Source organism: Chrysochloris asiatica, unplaced genomic scaffold (assembly GCF_000296735.1).
Source record: "Chrysochloris asiatica unplaced genomic scaffold, ChrAsi1.0 scaffold00378, whole genome shotgun sequence".
Taxonomy (NCBI): domain Eukaryota; kingdom Metazoa; phylum Chordata; class Mammalia; order Afrosoricida; family Chrysochloridae; genus Chrysochloris; species Chrysochloris asiatica.
Genome location: NW_006408896.1, coordinates 212,008 through 218,961, shown reverse-complemented (window position 1 = coordinate 218,961; position 6,954 = coordinate 212,008). Strand labels below are relative to the sequence as shown.

Below are 6,954 nucleotides of genomic sequence, written 5' to 3'. Positions count from 1 at the left end.
GAGAAAGAGTCCTTCCAAGATAAAAGAGGGGGCAGAAAAAACAGACTAGGCACTTTATCCAAAATCACCAAAAGGAAGGAAGAAAGAAAACATGTTAAATATGAGTAAGACTTTAATGCCTCTTTATGATCTTTGCCTTCAAAACCACCTGAGAAATTTCAAGGTGTTCTCATTGCATCTTATGATGTAACTCAAGGTTTTGTTTTTGCCCCTTTCTCCTTTTTCTCTCTCTCATCTCCCCTCAAGTCCATTCAGGTATTTCTTCTAGTGAGAAACATCCCAGGACTGACCAGACCCTCTTTGGAAGACACTCCTGTTATAAGATGTTCCTTTTGACTCTTTCCACTTCAATTATGTGCACAGGGATCCTCACTGTACATCCTATCACATGGGTGTCCTTTGGGGTGTCTACTTGTTCAGGTATCTCCTCTGGTACCCAGAGTGGATGTGGATAGACAGAGGAAAAGAAAAGAACAAAAAAGGTATGCTTGCATCTTTATCTCTGCCAATCTGTCAGACCTCTGCAATGGGAGTGCTCTCTTGACCTTGTATCCAGTCACTCCCATTCAAAATGGCTATGCCAGGACTTGTTGGCTGCTGCAAATCAGAAGCCACCTCTTTTATTGTTTCTGCTCCAAATCTCACTCCTGGTAAGCATTCTATCCCCTTATTTGTCCCTTTATCTGAAGTTCGAGTTTCGGGACTATCCACTGAACTTGTTTCATCTGGTATTCTGTATTTGTACTGGTGGAGGTCTGCACAGTCATTCTGTCTAGTCTGCCATCAAGCTACATTATCTTTTTTTTTTTTTTTTTTTTTAACTCCTCCAGCTTTATTGGATAGTTTAAAATTACATTTCTGTTTTCTAGGACTTCAGTTGAGTTTTTCATCTGACTTTTGGAAACTGATTACAGCAAATGCAACACAGTTGTCTAAGTGATATAGTATATGAAAATAACATCTTGATTTCTGTGAAAATTCATTTCTTTGCAATTCCTGAATAGTTCCAAATTATACTAACTCTGAGGATTGATGTTTTCTCTGGGTTTTAGATTTAGTCTTTGAGAAACAAAAATGTGTTAGAAACCTTTGCTATCACCATGTGTATATCCAGCATCAACGTTGTGATAAAGTTGTTCCTTTTTAGACTTTTATCCTTGTATTTCTCTCTCATAGTCATTAACATACATGTTTGTCTTTGTTTACTCCCACTCAACTGTATGTTCTATGTAGGGTCTGATACAGATGCTACTTGATGTTATTTAATAGCCACTGAGGTCAGGCAATCCAAGGCCATCATTATGCTAAAATTAAAGTTACTTACAGAAGTTCATGGACACTTCCAGAATTGGTTTTACCTCCTACATGGGAACATTTCAAGAAACCCAGAACAGGCTTAATGGTCTGAATCTCCCCATTCATTAATCCCTTATTCACCAGTAGCATGGAAAGGGGGTTCTTTAACAAAGCATTATATATAATAACTCTACCAAACTAAATATAAACTTTTTTTTTTTGTAGTTAAATGCAGAAAGTTGATACCTCCTTGCCCCTTTCTTCCTTTTACATGCCAAGTAAAGCTCACTGGCCTGGGAGTAGCTTCTATCTATCTGCCAACCCTTGGCCAGTGAAGAGGATTCAGAGAAAAAACAACCATCAATCAGAAAAAGGAGGGGCGACAAAGGAAAATAATCAAGCCGTAACCTCAATTATGCATTCCCGTGCAAGGTGCCCTGACTCACCACAGTGGAAGCAGTTGGCTTCACTTGTCTTGCTGCAGTAGATGGTTACATGACCAGTTTCCCACACCGATAACACTTCACTTAGGTGCAGTCTTTCTGAATGTGTCCAAGTTCTCCACAAGAATAGATATTCTGCTCATCAGCGTGTTCACAGTCATGAGCCACAGTTGTAGCAACACTGCTCTCTCTCTCAGGCTCCTTGTGGTCCTTGGCAATGTGACCACCTCTTACTGCAATTACAGCAGGCTTTATCGTCCTGAAGGTCGCAATCCTTGGCAAGATGACCAGACTTGCCACAGCGATAACAGATGTCTGGAAGAGATGAAGAAACAAACTGGAGACCTCTGCCACGGCTTCTCATTCCACGACCATGGCCTCTTCCAGTAGGGCATTTCCTGGCCCAGTGACCAGATCGTCCATACTTGAAGCACTCATTGCTGCAGGTAGGTCTTCCTCTGCATCTGAGCTGGTCCGCAGCGGTGGAGACTTGGACACAGACCCTGAGAAGGCGGCTCACAAGATAACAACTGTTTATTTTCAGGGCTTTTGCCTGCACCACACGTAGATCTGCCAAACTACATTATCTTTTAATTCCATTTTTCCATTAACTTTTTGAAGCGTGCTTGTATGTACATACGCATGAAAAGATGTTTCACAAACATAACCAATGCCCCCCAAAATTCATACACCCCCTTTTTAATTCTCCAGCCATGGTCTCTCTGCCTCTCTGCATCCCCCTTCTCTAGGGGATTGCAGCTACATGACACTTCTCTAGGTAGTTGCTAGCTACTCTGTTTTCTGTTAGTATAGAATACAAGTCATTTTGTAGACTTTCATATACACCAAAGACTATTGTAGATACTCTGTTTTTATGGGCTTTTTCACTCAGGATAATAATTTTGAGATACAGTCATGATGTTGTATGTATTAATAGTTTACCTTTACGTTGCTTAATTGTATTCCATTTGTGAATATACCACAATTTGTTAGTTCAATATAATGGAACACATGACACCCAAATTCACAATTTTTACCACTATATTACCAGCCAAGCAAAAAATTTGAAACTGCAAGCTTCCAGTCTTTCTTGACACAATGGGATTCAAAGTGTATTTAAGGATTGTGGTTATTCCCTAGAGGCTGATTTAAGAGATCTATGTGTGAATCTTTGTACTTGTCATATTGTACATTGTGGAGTCTTCCTAATATTTCACATATTGTTATTTCAGCTGGTTAATATTCTGTCTGAAAAAATTCATCCTGAATCTGACTTTCCTGGATTTTTCTGAAAGCATGTCAACATCATTGACTTCTTGAAAATTATTTCAGTTGCCATTTTCTTATGGATAGTTTTTCTAGAGGTGAGTAAGTTAAATGATCTAGTATAAATACTGTACATCATAAAAAAACTAGGCTTTTTATACCCAGGATTCTTTTCTTTCTTTTTAGATTACTAATATGGATACAAATTAATACTTGAAAGAAAGGTAACTTTGTAAAGTAATTTAGCTTAATATTTTTTTTTTAAAAAAGTTTTATTGTGAATTATGTGACAGTTTATATGGGAGAACATCAGTTTTACATTCATCCTATTGTATATTGTTTTATTGCCAGGGTTACAATCCCCTTCATGCATCACCAATCAATGAAAGGGTACATCCTATACGCCTGCTCCCCTCCTCGCCCCCAGTCGTCAGTACACAGCCCCTCTCCCTCCCTGGGTCCCAGATGTTCCATCTCTCCACATCATCATCTCTGCCTCCATCTCGGGGGTCGCTGCCTCCTTGGGTAGGATTCCCCTCTTGGCTCTTCTCCCTTCATGGTTCCAGGAACCTCCACTCCTAGCCTGCAAAGTTAATCACTCCCCTCCTTGCCACAAAATGTCTACCTTTACATTTACAACCTTAACAATCAGTCCTGGTAATAATTATTCACCCTTGTATCACAAGAGACCTATCCGCATTTCCTTTCATCAGTCCCACCTAGACAGATTGGATACTACTCAGTGGAGATTCTACCTTCCTCCACGCCCTCTAGATCTAGGTTCCCTCTTGAAAGCTTGTAAGCCAATCACTTCTTGCCTTTGTAGCCCCCCTCATTTTGGATAGCCAATATCCAAGTTGCCCATCCCTGTCCACTCTGTTTATGGAGGGGGTGGGAATGATCCTTGCTGTAAAGATTTGTTCCCTCTTTTGAGTCGCTGCATCCATAGATGTAGGTCAAGTTCATCAAATTGTATCAGATTAGTCTTTTTTTCCTCTTCTTTCTTCTTCTAGTTGAGCTCTGATCATCCAGTCCTTGAGGCCAGATCAAATGTGTATTATCTGCAAGTGTGGGTGCTTTTGTAGATATGCCCTCTCTTCTTATCCACTGGACACTTTACTCTCCACTCCAGTCCTCCGTGGCTATGTCATTGACTCTGAGCCCAAGAGTCCCCAGGTCTTGCCACACTGCTGGCCAACCAGGTCTCCACTTGGGTTCACAGAAGTCTATTGAACATTGTAGGGCTTAGCCTCAGCCTCATAGCTGTTTTTCCCTCACTTCCCCTTGTTGGTGGTGAATGTGGTCAGCCATCAAAGCGTGTATTCCCATTGAGTCTTAGTCTTGGAAGGGGGTTTACTCTGAGGGGACATGACCCCTTGCCTTGATGTCTCCTGTGTGGGCAACTTGCTTGTTCTTGCAGTAATCAATTGGTCTGCCTCTATTGTTTTGTATTTTTCCTGTCAGTCTTTCTTTCAAGAGGTATCTTCTATTCTTCTAGCCACCCCAGGCTGGTCTGCCCGTCCTCTCAGGGGGAAATGTCCCACCTCTGAAGGTTCTGGACGCTGTTCAGGATTCCACCTATAGTCTTATGTAATGCAGAGGCTCTGCAGGTAGCCTCTGTCACTAGGCACAATGTATCCTCATTTTGGGTATTCCAATCAGTTATAGGCAGAAGACAGACTTACAAGCTTTCTATGGTGATATTTCTAGCTTTTCCTTTCTCTCCTCTTCCAATGTCTGTTTTATAATGTAATATAAGGAAAACCAAGATTCAGAAGACAGCCAAACATCTTAACATTATTTCCTCCCTTTTCCCTATTCCAACCATATCTCAATCTGTGTACCCCAGAGCCCTGTTGTTCCAAGGTTGTGCATACACCATTATTTACCTCACCGACTTAGCCCATGCAAACCTGCCTACTTGTTCTCCCCTCCACTTTGTTCTTTCATTCCCCTCTCCCTTTTTGTATATTGTCCCCTCCCCAGCATCTAAACTATCCTGTGTCTATTAATTGCCCTGTGCTCTACCTTTCCATCCCTCCCCTCCCCCCAACCCCAACATCCCAGCAAATGGCAAAGAATACCCCCACCTCACCTTTAGCATGGGTTCTTTTTCTTAGTCTTTTATAGTAGTGGTCCTATGCAGTATTTCTTCTTTTGTGACTAATTTCACTCAACATAATGCCCTTAAGTTTCATCCATGTTAAGTGGTGGTTTGCAGCTTCCTTGTTATACTTCAAGGTAGCATAGTATTCCATTGTGTGTATGTACTACAGTTTGTTTATGCATTCTTCAGTTGATGGGCACTTTGGCTATCTTCATCTCTTTGCTATTGTAAATAGTGCTGCTATGAACATTGGTGTGCATATTTCTACTCGTGTTATGGCTCATATTTCTTGTTGGTAAATACCAAGTAGAGGAATTGCTGGATCACATGGTATTTCTATTTTCAATCTTCTGAGGAAGCGCCATATTGCTTTCCAGAGAGGTTGGACCATTTTGCAGTCTTACCAGCAATGTAGGAGTGTCCCAGTCTCTCCACATCCCCACCAGCATTTATTGTCTTCAACTTTTTTGATCTTTGTTGTTATTGCTAGTGTGAGATGATATCTCATTGTTGCTTTGATTTGCATTTCTCTAATGGCTAGTGATCATGAGCATTTCTTCATATGTTTGTTGGCTGCCTGGATCTCCTCCTTGGTGAAGTGTCTGTTCATGTCCTGTGCCCATTTCTTAATTGAGTTATTTGTCTTATTTTTGTAGATGTGTTGTATTTTCCTATATATTTTAGAAGTGAGTCCCTTATCTGATATGTCGTTGCAAAAGATTTTTTTCCCATTCTGTGGGTTCCCTTTTTACTCTTCTGGTGAAGTCTTTTGATGCACATAAGTTTTTAATTTTTAGTATATCCCACTAATCTATTTTGTCTATTTTTGTTTGTGTACTTCAAAAAATGTGTGGTGTCTGTATATGCCCTGAATTAGTGCCTTCATGTTTGTCCCTATTTTTTCATTGATGATCTTCATAATTTTAGGATTTAGATCTTTAATCCACGTTGAGTTCATTTTTGTATAGGGCATGAGGCAAAGGTCTTGTTTCAGTCTTTTACATATTGCTTTCCAGTTCTGCCAGCACCATTTGTTAAAGAGACTGTCTCTTCCCCATGCAATGTGTCTTGGCACTTTGCTGAAGATCATTTGGCTGTATGTGGTTGGGTTAATTTCTGGATTCTCGATTCTGTTCCATTGATCAATATATCTTTCATTGTACCAGTACCAGACTGTTTTGACCACTGTAGCCATGTAGTAAAGTTTGAAATTGGGGAGTGAGAGATCTCCTACCTTGTTCTTCCTTTTAAGCAATGCTTTGCTTATCTTGGGTCTCTTTCCTTTCCATATAAATTTAGTAACCGTCCTTTCCATCTCTTTGAAGAATGTTGTTGGAATCTGGATTGGAATTGCATTATATGTGTAAATTGCTCTGGGCAGTATTGACATTTTCACGATGTTGAGTCATCCTACCCAGGAACATGATATGTTCTTCCACTTCTGTAGGTCTCTTTTTTTGGTTTCTTATAGTAGTGTTTTGTGATTTTCTTTGTATAAGTCCTTTGTTTCTCTGGTTATGTTTATTCCTAAATAATTCATCCTTTGTGTGGCTATTGTAAATGGTATTGCATTCCTAATGTCCTTTTCATTGCTATCGCTGTTACTATAGAGAAATCCCATTGATTTTTGTATGTTGATCGTATACGCTGCCACTTTGCTGAATCTTTCGATGAGGTCTAGTAGTTTTTTTTACTGAGTCTTTGGGGTTTTCTATGTATAAGATCATATCGTCTGCAAATAAGGAGAGTTTTACTTCCTCTTTGCCAATTTGGATGTTTTTAATTTCTTTATCATGCCATATAGCTCTGGCTAAAACTTCCAGCACAATATTGAATAGGAGC

At 40.0% G+C, this 6,954-nt stretch overlaps 1 pseudogene; it reads right to left on the bottom strand.

Annotated features, from left to right (window-relative positions):
• Nucleotides 1-1,692: 1,692 nt before the first annotated feature.
• On the bottom strand, nt 1,693-5,109 carry LOC102830073 (annotated as a pseudogene).
• Between the last annotated feature and the right edge of the window lie 1,845 nt (nt 5,110-6,954).